This window comes from Artibeus jamaicensis, unplaced genomic scaffold (genome assembly GCF_021234435.1).
Source record: "Artibeus jamaicensis isolate MK-2021 breed Jamaican fruit bat unplaced genomic scaffold, CSHL_Jam_final contig_548, whole genome shotgun sequence".
Lineage (NCBI taxonomy): Eukaryota > Metazoa > Chordata > Mammalia > Chiroptera > Phyllostomidae > Artibeus > Artibeus jamaicensis.
Window position 1 is genome coordinate 18989893 of NW_026521883.1, and position 13748 is coordinate 19003640.

Genomic DNA, 13748 nt, shown 5'->3' on the forward strand with positions numbered 1-13748 from the left:
GTGAGAAGTCTCAGCCCCACACCAGGCCCATGGTTCCAGTGCCAGGAAGTTAAGTCCCATAATTTCTGTCTGCAAAAACCAGCAGGGACTGAGTCAGTGGAAGAAACTTCTGGAGTACCAAGCAGTTCCCCATAAAGAACCCATGCACAGACTTATGCACACTTATTCCCTCTGAGCTCCAGGACCAACACACCATTCTGAAAGGCACCAGAGGCACATAGGGAAGAACTGAAGTGTCTGACATTAAGGTGAGAGTTAGAGAACAGCTTTCTCTCAACAGAAAGGTGGGTGGAGGCCATTGTCCCTTTTCTGCACAACCCCCCCACAGAGCCACAGAGCTGGCAAGCTGACACCATATCTAAGACTCCATCAACCTGGATAATACTGTTTACCCTGCTCCAGAGATCCCCTGAGGCTCTATCCCATCCAACTTACAACTGTTAACAGTGGCTTTTTCATATGAATGGGTCGTGGCTCAGGCCTCACAACTTCCTAACTCTTTTCAAACAAATGGTCTCAGTGAACCTCCAAACCACATACCTCTTGCTAAGTGGCCCCAGGTCTGGCAATATCAGCAGCCAATTTAAATTTATAGCTTGGCTTCATGTGGGAATCTCAAGCCCAGCACAAGTAGCAGCCATCTCAGATTGCTTTATAGCCCAGTCAGGGTGGCCCCAAGCAAAACACAGGCAGGGGCCGACCTTAGACTGCACCACCTGGAAAACCCCAAACCTGTGCACCCAGTGGACAGCTACAGACTATGTTGGAGCATCACCACCCTGCCCATGCACAGCTGATCCTCCACAAGAGCAGAGGCTGGTGTTCAGCGGTCACAGCCAGTCATTGCAGCTGCATGGCCTGAGTAAATCCTTCCCATTGACTTTTCTTTTTTTTTTTAAATATTTTATTTATTTATTTTTCAAGAGAGGGGACGGGAAGGAGAAAGAGTGGGAGAGAATTATCAATGTATGGTTGCCTCTCATGCGTCCCCTGCTGGGAACTGGCCTGCAACCCAGGCATGTGCCCTGAGTGGGAATCGAACCACAATACTCTGGTTTGCAGGCCCACGCTCAATCCACTGAGCTATGCCAGCCAGGGCTTCCATTGACTTTTCAATGGCAACCAAGGTTCAACTACAAGAGGGGGTGTTCTCAGCCCACAAAAAGGGTACACATCAAAAACCCAGCTTGGGTGATAGGGGAGGCTGTGCCACTGGACCCTACCAGACACCTACTACATTAGGCCACTCTGTCAAGCCTGGGAGATGTAACGGCTCTACCTAACAACATAGAAAAAACACAAGGAGGCTGCCAAAATGAGGAGACAAAGAAACACAGCCCAAATAAAAGAACCATCAAAACTCCAGGAAAAGAACTAAATAAAATGGAGATAAGCAGTCTATCAGATGCAGTGTTCAAAACACTGGTTAAAAGGATGCTCAAGAAACTTAGTGATGACCTCAACAGCATAAAAAAGATCCAGTAAGACATGAAGAATAGTTTACAGGGAAAAAAAACAGTAGAGCAGATGAAGCAAAGAATCACATTAATGATTTGGAACACAAGGAAGCAAAAAAAAAAACAAGCAATCAGAACAAGAAGAAAAAAGAATCCAAAAAACAAGGATAGTACACACAGTTTCTGGGACATCAAGTGTTCCAACACTGCCATAATAGGGGTATCATAAGGAGAAGAGAAATAGCAAGAATGGGAAGTTTATTTTTGAAAAAAACAATGAAAATAAAACTTCCCTAATTTTGTGAAGGAGATAGAAATGCTAGCCCAGGAAGCACAGAGTCCCAAACAAGATGCATGCAGAAAGGCCCACTCCAAGACACATCATAATTAAAATGCCAAAGGTTAAAGATAAAGAGAATCTTAAAGGCAGCAAGAAAAAAGAAGTTAGTTACCTTCAGAGAAGTTCCCATAAGACTATCAGCTGATTTCCCTAAAGAAACTTTGCAGGCTAGAAGGGATTGCAAGAAATATTCAAAGTCATCAAATGCAGGGACCTACAACCAAGATTGCTCTACCTAGCTAAGCCATCATTTAAAATCCAAGGACAGATAAAGAGCTTCCTGAAAGAAAAAACTAAAGGAGTTCACCATCACCAAACTATTATTATATAAAATGTTAAAGAGTCTGACTTAAAAAAAAAGATCAAAACTACAAAATATAAAATGGCAATAAATACATATCTTTCAACAATTGAATCTAAAAAGAAAATGAAGCAAATGAGAAGAATGGCAGAATAATGGATACACAGAGCATTTTGATAATTACCAGATGGGAGGGGGTTGTGGGGGAATGGGTGAAGAGGTGAGGGGATTAAGAAGTACAAATAGGTAGTCACAGAATAGCCATGGGGATGTAAAGTACAATATAGAAAACAGAGTAGCCAAAGAACTTAAAGGCATGACCCATGGATATAAACAATGGCATAGGGATTGCCTGAGGAAGTGGGTAGAGGAGGGTAAGGGGGAAAAATTAAGACAAGTGTAATAGCATAATCAATAAAATATAACTTAAAAATAAAAAGGTGAAAAAAATAATAATAATAAACACCAAGTGTTGGTGAAGCTGTGGAATAATGGAAAATAGTACCCTAAATTGTCAATATCTAGTAAAATCGAACAATTTCCTCTTCAGTGTATACCCAACAGAAACTTTCTACATGTACATGAAAAAACAACCATAAAAGAAATTTACTGTCTATGCCCTGGCCATCATGGCTCAGCTGGTTGGGCATCATTCTGCAAAGTGAAAGGTCCCCAGTTGATTCTTGGTCAGGGCACATGCCTGGGTTGCGAGTTCAGTCCCCAGTTTGGGTATGTGCAAGAGGAGGCCGATAGATGTTTCTCTCCTTCACTTTCTCCCTCCCTTCCCCTCTCTCTAGAACCAATTTTTTTAAAGTTTACTATCTGTAAAAATGAACTATGAAACAACTTATAGTTAATTATTAATTTCTATTCATAAAAGAATGGATGAATACATGGTAGTCAAGTCATACAAAGAAATATATATACATCAATGAAAAGGGGGGAGAAGTTAGAGCTATATCAGCATGGTTAATTCTCACAAACATAATATTAAGCACGAAATGCTATGTATAAAAATAATTATGTAAATTTTAAAAACATGTAAAGCAATATTTTTACTTTACTTAATGATGGGTGCACCAGTTGTTCATCTCCATTTCCATGTATATTTAGACTTCATCAATTCTACTCACTTATTTTTTGTCACTTATGATGTAAGAATATAAAGAAATTCAGCCCTGGCTAGTGTAGCTCAGTGGATTGAACACATGCCTGTGAACCAAAGTGTTACTGGATCAATTCCCAGTCAGGGCACATGCCTGCATTGCAGGCCAGGTCCCCAGTGGCGCATGCACAAGAGACAACCACACATTGATGTTTCTCTCTCTCTCTTTCTCCTTCCCTTCCCCTCTCTCTAAAAATAAATAAATAAAATATTTTTAAAAGAATATAAAGAGATTCAGTATAATGGTCATCTCTTAAGGACAGGAAAAAAGACATGGCAGGAAAAAGGCTCAATGAGAACTTTAATAGTACAAATGAAAGTTTTATTTCTTAAGCAGGATGTTGAGTACCTGGATGTTAACTGTATTATTTCTTATACCTTTTTGTATATCTTAAATATTGGATAATAATTGAAAAACATATGATAGCTCTGGCCAGGTGGCTCAGTTGGTTGGAGCATCATCCTGTACATCAGAAGATTCTGGGTTCAATCCCCAGTCAGGGCATGTAAAGGAAGGCCAATTGATATTTCTCTCTCACATTGATGTTTCTCTATTTCCACTTTCCTCTCTCTATAAAATCAATAAGTACATCCTCAGGTGAGAGTTTTTTTAATTAAATATATATATATGTTAAATACATGACACAAAAGAGAAGGGCATTAACTATTATCCAAAGAATACAATGGCTACCTCCCTATGGTGAGATAGAGATGATATTCTTTTTCTTTTCACTTTTCACTATTTGCTAAGCCTGTATAACCTGGTACAAATAAGATACAATTAAGTAGATGCCAGTCAGAGCCAGGAACTATAGAGAAAATGGGTATCTAAGGGAGTATGACCAAAGTGATAATGAGAGGTCATTCTTTCTCGGTCCCAACTGTTGAGTCTTTCCTCTAATTAATTTCTGTCCTCAGCTCAAACTTACTGGGTCTAGAACACCATGGCTCACAGCTCCTGTCAGCTAATTCGGGTGGGCAAAACTACACTATAGAAGGCCTACAATGTACTTAGCACAGTAGAGGCTTGTCTGGTCTCTTCCCACTCCCTGTCCACCCTAGACTACAGGCCCAATTCTGGTCACTACCAGTTTGATCAGGTGTCTTTCAAAACTAATCAAGCTGGCCCAGTCCTGAGATACAACCTAGTGAATCAAGATGTACTTGATTCTATCTAGTGATGTAATACAAAAGACTACATCAAAAACTGTTGACAGTGATTCCTAGTCATGAGAAATATATGAAGAGTTTTATTTTCTATTTTATACCCTGTTTTTAATTTTTAAAGTATATCTATATTAGCTTTAGCTATACTCTTATTTTAAATATATTTCTCTGATTTGTTTAGAAACTAGCTATAATCAAATTTTTCAAATACATGTATAGATATGTATTTATATGTATATCCACATATATATGATGTGTATATATTTATGTATATGTGTGTGCACGTGTATATATTATATATTTTGTTACATATAACATATTTTATATTATTTATATTTTATTATACATTATAATTTTATGTATCATATATTGCATCTTCTTACATATTATTTTTTTTAAGACTTTATTTATCTTTAGAGGATAAGGGGAGGAGAGAAGGAGAGAAATATCAATGTATGGTTGCCTCTCATGTGTCCCCTGCTGGGAACTGACCTGCAACCCAGGCATGTGCCCTGGCTGGGAATCAAACTGCGATTGTTTGGTTCCCAGGCCCATGCTCAATCCACTAAGCTACACCAGCTGGGGCTTTTTACATATTATTTATACATATAAATTTAAACCCAGACACACTGGATCTTTATTAATAGAAACATATAATATTGAACTGCATTATTGTGGCTATTAAATGATACTGGCTTTAAAAACTTGAAAATATAATTCTATTTCTTAACTATTTTTCCTACTTCTTTTCTTTCTACCTACATACATTTTTGTTTGTGCTTTTAATTAAAATAACAAAATGTTCCTAGTGGATAATATAAAGCCAAATCCAACTATTACAAACTTATAGAAAATAGTCCAAATTAATCGCATCTTAGAATGTTTCCTTTGTGACCCCACAAGACATGTATTATTATGGAGGGTTCTTGAAGAATATGAGTATTCAAAACAACAATTGATGACTAAGCAGGCGGGCAGTCATAGGATGAAGAGAGAATATTTAGGCAAGAAGCTGGAAAACTGAAAAGAAAAAGCTAGACAAGAAAACATCCTCTGTGTCTGTTGAGAAGATTTATGAAAAGTAAATGTGATGACAAGGGAAGGGTTATTTCTTTGTAACTAAACCTTGGCAGGAAGAACATTAAGATATGGCAGAGTTTAAATAGACTAGATTTGAAAGGTAAAATTATAAAGCTGTAAGAAACACCAAGAGATTTCCAGGTTCTTGAAAAGAATAGCAGTTATTTGATTATAAAAAATGCTCAAAATATGTGAGGCAAAATTAAACATAAAAATATAACTACACCCTGCATAGATCGGTAAGGCCAATCTTGGATAAAAGTGGTCAAAAACAAATGTCTGTCTACTGCATTTCTAAAGATCTATTAGAATAGGGATAATATACTTATGCACAAACATACACAGAATGGAGTGATCAATTGTTCCATTTTGCCTGGGATTAATGGAGTTTCTGGCATGCAGAACTTTTCATGCTAAAATCAGGATAGCCCAGGCAAACTAGAGACAAATTGGTTACCCTAACACAGAGATGGACAAATATAAAAGATAGACCAGCCCTGGCCAGTATGGCTCAGTTACTTGGAGCTTCATCCTGTATGCCAAAATGTCACAGGTTTGATTCTCAGTCAGGGCACATAACCTAGGTTGCTGGTTCTGTCCCTGGTTGGGGGTGTACAGGAGAAAACCTGTTGATGTTTCTCTCTCATCTCATCTCTCTCTCTCTCTCTGCCTCTCTCTCTAGAATCAATAAATGTATCCTCAGGTGAGGATTAAAAAATAAAAATATAGATGATAGATACATAGATAGATAGATAATGAATATATTGGGTTGGCCAAAAACTTTGTTTTTTTCCATAAGATGGCTCTAGTAGCCCTTAGTTCTCTTTAAATGCATTTGGAGCAACTTTGTTAGATTGTATTGTGACAGCTGTCATATCAGTGTGTATTTTTTTAAAAATCAAAATTGAATAAATAGCAAATTCTGAACAAGATGGAGACATAGGTAGATATACTTTGCCTCCTCAGACAATTAAAATAAGGACAACAACAAATTTTAAAACAAAAAACAACCACAACTGCCAGAAAATTGAACTGTATGGAATTCGGACAACCAAGGAGTTAAAGAAGAAACATTCATCCAGACAGGTAGGAGGGGCAGACACTGGAAGGCGGGGCAGAGGCCGAGTGGCAAGGCAGGGGCTAGAAAACTGATTGGGTGAGCCAGCGGCTGGTGGTCTCACATTTACAAGTGGATGAACCAGGACGAACAACTGGCGAGTGAAACAGACCACACAACCTAGGATTCCAGTGTGGGAAAATAAAGTCTCAAAACCTCTAATGGTAAAAACCTGTGGGGTTGCAGTAGTGAAAGAAACTCTCAATTTCACAGGAGTGTTCATTAGAGAGACCCACAGGGTCCTAGAACATACACAAAACCACTCACCTGGAAATCAGCACCAGAAGAGGAAGTGACTGAAAGCCGAGAGCCCAGCAAGCAGCATTGTTCCCTCTTGAACCCCTCCCCCACAGACAGCACCACAATGCAGCAACCTGCATTGCCCCACCCTGGGAAATACCTAAGGCTCTACCCCTTACTAAGTAACAGGCATGCGGAGACAAAAAAAAATATGGCCCAAATGAAAAAATGAACCAAAGCTCCAGAAAAAAATACAACTAAGAGATGAAGAGCTAGCCAACCCATCACATGCACAGTTCAAAATACTGGTAATCAGGTTACTCACAGAAATGGTTGAGTACAGTTGCAAAATAGAGGAAAAAGTGAAGGCAATGAAAGGTGAAATAAAGGGAACCAACAGTGAAAGGGAGGAAACCAGGATTCAAATCAACCATTTGGAATACAAGGAAGAAATAAACATTCCACCAGAATAGAACGAAGAAACGAGAATTCAAAAAAATGAGGACAGGCTTAGGAACCTCCAGGAAAACTTTAAATGTTCCAACATCCTAAACATAGGGGTGCCAGAGAAAGAAGAGGAAGAGCAAGAAATTGAAAACTTATTTTAAAAAATAATGAAAGAGAACTTTCCTAATATGGCAAACAAAATAGGTTTCCAGGAAGCTCGGAGAGTCCCAAAGAAGTTGGACCCAAGGAAGCATACACCAAGGCATATCATAATTATATTACCAAGATTAAAGATAAGGAGAGACTTTTAAAAGCATCAAGAGAGAAGGAGACAGCTACCTACACAGGAGTTCTCATAAGACTCAGCTCATTTCTCAAAAGAAACCTTGGCAAGAAGGGGCTGGAAAGAAGTATTCCAAGTCATGAAAGGCAAGGACCTACCTCCAGGATTGCTCTACCCAGCAAAGCTATCATTTAAAATGGAAGGGCAGAGAAAGTGCTTCCCAGATAATGTCAAGTTAAAGAAGTTCATCATTACCAAGCCCTTACTATATGAATTATTAAAGGGACCTATCTAAGAAAAAGAAGAGCAAGACTATGAACAGTAAAATCACAACAAATTCACAACTATCAGAGACTGAACCAAAAAAAAAAGAAGAAGAAGAAAGAAAGAAAAGATATGAACTAAGCAAATAACTAGAACAGGAACAGAATCACAGAAATGGAGATCACATGGAGGGTTACCAGAGGGGATGGGGAGGGGAGAAAAATGGGGGAAAAGGTACGGAGAATAAGAAGCATAAATGATAGGTACAAAATAGGGGGAGGTTAAGAATAGTATAGGAGATGGAGAAGTAAACAACTTTATATGTAAGACCCATGGACATGAACTGAAGGAGGGAATGTTGGTGGGAGGCAGGGTGCAGGGCAGAGGGGAATAAAGGAGAAAAGAAAATGAGCCTGGGCAGGTGGTTCAGTGGATTTAGTGCTGGCCTGAGAATCAGGGTCCCTGGTTCAATTCTCAATCAAGGCACATGACTGGGTTTCAGTCCAGGTCCCTAGTAGGGGGCTCTTGAAAGGCAACTACACATGTCACTGTTTCTCTCCCTCCCTTCCCCTCTCTCTAAAAATAAATAAAATCTTTTTAAAATAGGGAGAGGAAAATGGGACAATTGTAATAGTATAATCAATAAAATATACTTTAAATATTTTTAAATTTAAATAAAAATTAGTGACTTTTTCTGTAGCCATTTTAATATTAAAGATAGAAGAAAATAATCAACATTTTTAGCATATTATGCTTTCCTATTTCAAGAAAGGTTAAAATGCAACTGAAACACAAAAAAAAGATTTATGCAGTATATAGAGAAGGTGCTGTGACTAACTAGACATGTCAAATGTGGTTTGTGAAGTTTTGTGCTAGAGAGTTCTTACTGGACAATGCTCCATGGTGGAGGAGACCAGTTGAAGTTGATAGTAATCAAACCAAGACTTACACCTCACTGGAGACAGCCAACATAGTCAAAATATCCAAGTCAATAAAGTTATTGGTGAAAATTAAAAAATGTGTCTCTTATTTTATGGAAAAATTAAATTTACTTTTTGGCCAACCCAATAGATACCCTTTCATACAGGTCTCTGAACATGTTGTGTAATACTACAAAAAATTAAGGTTATTGCCGTGGCTCCTACTAGTTTTTAAGACTTTATTTTTTTTGTGCAGTTTTAAGTTCACAGCAAAATTGAGATGAAGGTATGGAGATTTCCCATATACTCCCTGCCCCCGCATGAGCACAGTCTATCATTATCAATATTCCCAACCAGAGTAGTATTGTTTGCTACAATTGAAGAACTACATTGGTGCATCATATCATCTGAAATTCATAATTTATAATAGGGATCACTCTTAGTGGTGTACATTCCATGGGCTTGGACAAATGTACAATGATGTGTATCTATCACTGTAGTATCATACGTAGTAGTTACACTACCCTAAAAACCCTTTTTGCTTTGCCTTTTCACCTACCCCTGCCCTTAACCCCTGGTCTTTTTACTGTCTCCATAGTTTTGCCTTTTCCAGAATGTCACATAGTTTTAGTCATACAGTGTGGTAGCCTTTTTAGATTATCTTCTTTCAATTGGTAATGTGCATTTAAGTTTTCTCCATGTGTTTTCATGGTTTAATAGTGTGTTTCTTTTTAGTGATGAATAATAATCCATTGTCTGGATGTACCACATTTCATTTATCCAGTCAGTTACTGAAACACATCTTGGTTGCTTCCAAGTTTTGGCCATTTTGAATAAAGCTGTTATAAACATCTACATGCAGGTTTTTGTGCAGATGTAACTTTTCAAGTCCTTTGGGTAAATAAATACCAAAGAGCAAAATTGCTGGATCATGTGGTAGGAGTATATTTAATTTTGTAAGAAACAGCCAAACTGTCTTCCAAAGTGGTGGTAACATTTTACATTTCCACCAGCAGTGAATAAGAGTTCCTCCTATTCTTCCATACCCTCACCAGCATTTGGTTTTATCAGTATTCTAGATTTTGATCATTTTTAATAAGTGTTATTTTGTGTTATTAAAAATAACACAAAAATGCTATCGTTGCTTAAATTTGCATTTCCCTGATGACATATGATTTTGAATGTATTTTTATATGCTAATTTTCTATCTGTATGTCTTGTTTGGTGAAGTGTCTGTTAAGGCCTTTACTCAAGTTATTTGACATTTTTTAGTAAAGTTGTTTGTTTTCTTGTTGTTGAGTTTTAAGATTCTCTACTTTTTTTTTTGGATAATGGCCCTTTATCAGATGTGCCTTTTGCAAATATTTTCTCCCAGTCTTTGTCTTATCTTCTCATTTTATTTACATTACTTTTTACAGAACAACATTTTTTAATTTTAATGAAGTTCAGCTTATCAATTATTTCTGTCATGGATTGTGCCTTTGGTGTTGTACCTAAAAAAGCATCATCTAGGTTTTTTCTTATGGCATCTTCTAGGTGTTTTAGTTTCATGCTTCACCTTTAGGTCTGTGATCCATTTTGAATTAGTTGTTGTGAAGGGTATAAGATCTGTGTCTAGATTCATTTATTTTGCCTCTGGACATCCAGTGGTTGAAAAGACTATCTTTGCTCCACTGAGTGTTTTTGCTTCTTTGTCAAACATCATTGACTGTACTTATGGAGTCTATTTCTAGACTCTCTATTCTGTTCCATTGACCTATTTGTTATTTTTTTTTTCACCAATACCTCACTATCTTTATAGTAGGTCTTGAAGTCAGGTAGTGTAAATCCTCCAACATTGTTCTCCTTCAATATTATGTTCCCTATTCTGATTCTTTTGCCTCTCCACACAAATTTTAGAATCAGTTTGCCATTGCCCACAAAATAACCTGGGATTTGATTGGGAATTGCATTGAAGCCATAGATCAAGTTGGAAAGAACAGACATCTTGACAATATTGAATCTTTCTACCCATGAACATGGAATATCTGTCTATTTATTTAGGGTTTTTTTCATTCATCAGAGTAGTTTTCCTCCTTTCAGCCTTATTCATATCTTGTTACATTTATATCTAAGTATTTCATTTGTGAGGGAGGGCTCTGCTTACTTTTAAGAAAAGCAGTATAAGTTCAACTCAGCCACTATTTAGGCCACGTCCATATTCTGTTCTATTCCTTGAAGCAAAATGACATGGTTAGTGAAATTCTGCATACTCTGCACCTGGAAGCAAACTCCATAAGATGCCAGTCAAGGTGATTACAGTTGAGTTAATTTAAGATCTATTTCCATCCAAGGTGACAACAGGATATAACTGTTTAATTCTACCCTATTAAATAAGCAAGGCAGTTTCTGGGATATGAGAGTTATCAGAGATCATTCACCTATTCAACAAATACTTACTGAGCATTTAGTTCGTACATTGTTAATATAAAGCAACCAAAATTGTCAATGTAGGAGTGTTCCCAGCCTTTTCTCTAACTCAATAAAATACTATATTTTCCAGCCCAATTTCTCCTCTTCCCCATTCAAGAAGAGGAAAGACTGATCTACAGAGTGAAGACTTGGGAAGTAAGGTGGGAGAGAAGAGTGACATCGAACTGCGGTTAGGAGAAGATTTGAAGTGAGCTGTGGAACAAAGTGCCCTATAGCAGACAGCAGAGAGCAAATGTGAAAGAAGTGGGTGGGAAGGAAAACATTTTAAGAAATGTTTCAGCAGACTATGTATGTGAATCTTCCACAATTTTGAGAAACACAAGTAAAGGACTTGAGCTGTTCTAAAATGGTTTTTGGTTCCTGAACTGTGTTTATTTGTCACACTCTAAGAATGAGCCACATATGTGTTTGCTCTGTAAGGCTTACATTAGAAACAAATACACTGTGATTCTCCATGGATGTAGAGAAACTGAGCTTTGGACATTTATCAGCCGGAGGGAAATTTTTCCCATCTAAAGTCCTTGTCCCCACTTAAGCACCCACCTCCATGTGTCCCACAATTATCCTCTGCCAAATTATTTCCATATTGTAAACAATGTGCTCAAACAAAGCAAGAATTACTTGTTTGAATTTTATTGCTGGTTTACATAAAAGACATTCTATCAGATGATTGAAGCTCAAATGCTCTTCAGACCACAGTGGACACATGTGTTTGGAGAGATTCACTCACCCAGTTACTCACTCACCCATTCACTCACCCATTTAAGTACCAAGCCACAGGTACACAGACATTCAAATAAATGATTTCTACTCAATTCAAGGGCGTGAAGAGAATGAAAATAACATGATCTGTCTTAGTTAAAATGTAAACTGTGGGCTTTACTGGTTTTGTATTGAATTGTCAAATTTATCCAAAACAATAGACAACAAAAACATTAGCAACATAATGGTACTTAGAACAAGAAAATATGTGCCACAGTGTTAAAACAAACTGTTTACATGTTTTCACATCAGCAAATTAAATACTGCATTGAATAAAGGCAAATATGTTCCAATTTTCTACACCATTTATAACTGTAAGCATAAGGATTTAACAACACTTGCACAGATTCAAAGAGGTGCAGGAGAAAATAGAAACTTAAGAGATTATTTGGTACAAATCCTTCATTTTACAAAGGAAAAATTCAGATCCAAGGGAATTAATCTCCTTTTCTAAAGCCACACAATACCAGTACTTGCACCCAAAGTACTCCTGACTCAAAATCTATGTCTCACCATAACACACTGCAGCTCTAGCGACATTTGCAATATACTTTTCTAAATTATTATCTACATTCGCTTTAACTATTTTTATTATAAGGGTAATTTCTTTATGATGGAAATTAAAACAGACTCCAATTGTTTTTAACCTGACAGAGAAAAGATGGACATATCAAATGAAAGTGCATTTTGTTAAAAATATTTTAACTGTCTAGGAAGACCAACTGATGAAGTATTGACAGAGGTCTAAAAAGATATTAAATCTTAAGAGGATCTGATAACATGAAAAATATTATGAAGCTGGAATAAGAAAAGCACTTTGGAAATGCTATAAATTGTAAAAGGCATAAGAAAACAGACAGATACATTTTATTACATAAAAATGTAAAAGCAATTAATTGTGAAATACTATATTTTACATATCAGACTAATAAACACCATTAAGTTCAAACAAATATAGGTTGGAAAGAATATATGGCAACATACTGTGAACCCTGAAAAAGAGAGAAAGAGAGACCTACTAAGAAGAGCTCCTGCTGGCTAAGTAGGCTCAAATAAAAAAGCAGAGCTTACAGGCCATTTCTGCACATGGGCCTCTAACATGAATTGCACTTTACAAAGAAGCCTGCACTCAACTGCCTGACCCCGCCCTTATAAAGTTTTCCTAAAATCCTATTTCAAACAATAGAATTGAGGCTTTACACGTCCAAAGTTGAGCAGTTCTGACCAATTACAGTGTCTCTATTCTAACCAACCAGAACAGTGCCTTTTGAGCCAATCAAACTGTGACCCTTCACAGGACACACCAATCAGGGACTAGAAACAAGGACTTCTGACCAAATCATCCAGGTCCCCTCTGGCGCAGGAAGAGCATTTATTGTTTCCATCAAAGCCAGAGGACTGTGTCTCCCTAGCTGAGCTGAAACACAGATGTCCTGGCAGAGCAGAGCAGGCACTGGAGCAGAGGCGAAGACCAATGCTCAGTGGAGCAGAGCTCCCTAGTTGAGGTGGGGCCTGGCACCAGGGCCGCCTCACAGCCCAGCTGTTTATACAGCTGCACTGTACGTGGCACTATTGAACTGTTCGCACGAAATAAAGTTTTCTTCACCACACTCTGAACTGGGGGTTCCTACTGGGGTTGAATTGGCACCAAGAGCCATTGGTTGACAATATGCAGCCACTCTAGGTAGAAATATAAACTGAAGCAACCTCTTTTCAGTGAAAATTGGCAATAT

The 13748-nt window shown here is 37.6% G+C and overlaps 1 long non-coding RNA gene across 1 annotated transcript in view; it reads right to left on the minus strand.

Moving 5' to 3' along the window:
• LOC128628137 (uncharacterized) overlaps positions 1 to 13748 on the minus strand; it is a 72969-nt gene that overhangs the window by 22518 nt on the left and 36703 nt on the right. The window lies entirely within an intron of this gene.